This window comes from Pipistrellus kuhlii, unplaced genomic scaffold (assembly GCF_014108245.1).
Source record: "Pipistrellus kuhlii isolate mPipKuh1 unplaced genomic scaffold, mPipKuh1.p scaffold_m20_p_137, whole genome shotgun sequence".
In the NCBI taxonomy this organism is placed as follows: domain Eukaryota; kingdom Metazoa; phylum Chordata; class Mammalia; order Chiroptera; family Vespertilionidae; genus Pipistrellus; species Pipistrellus kuhlii.
In genome coordinates this window covers 143499-144055 of record NW_023425446.1, presented here as the reverse complement: position 1 = coordinate 144055, position 557 = coordinate 143499, and positions in this window count along the sequence as shown.

Genomic DNA, 557 nt, shown 5'->3' with positions numbered 1-557 from the left:
TGAACCCCGCTCCGCGCTCTTTCCCACACTCGCGCCGCCAATGAGCGGCCGCCCCGCCCCCGCCGGGCCCCGCCCCCGCCGCCCGCGGCAACCGTCAGTCACCCTGGGCCCCGGCCCCGCCGGCCCCGGCAACTGTCAGTCACCGTGGGCCCCGCCCCGCCGCCCGCGGCAACCGTCAGTCACCCTGGGCCCCGCCCCCGCCAGCCCCGGCAACTGTCAGGCCCCGCCCCCGCCGCCCGCGGCAACCGTCAGTCACCGTGGGCCCCGCCCCGCCACCCGCGGCAACCGTCAGTCACCGTGGGCCCCGCCCCCGCCGCCCGCGGCAACCGTCAGTCACCGTGGGCCCCGCCCCGCCGCGGGGACCAAGGGGCGGGAGCTGGGCCTCTCCCGCCCGCCTCCGGCCCCGCCGCGGGCCGAGCGGGAAACCGCGCTGCCGCCCCTCGAGCGGCGCTCGGGCGGGAGGCCCCCCGGGCGCCCGGCTGGGGACCCGGGCGGGGTCGCGAGGCCCACCTTCCCCCGAGCGGGAAGTCCGAAAGGGAAATCCTCGAGGGGAACCG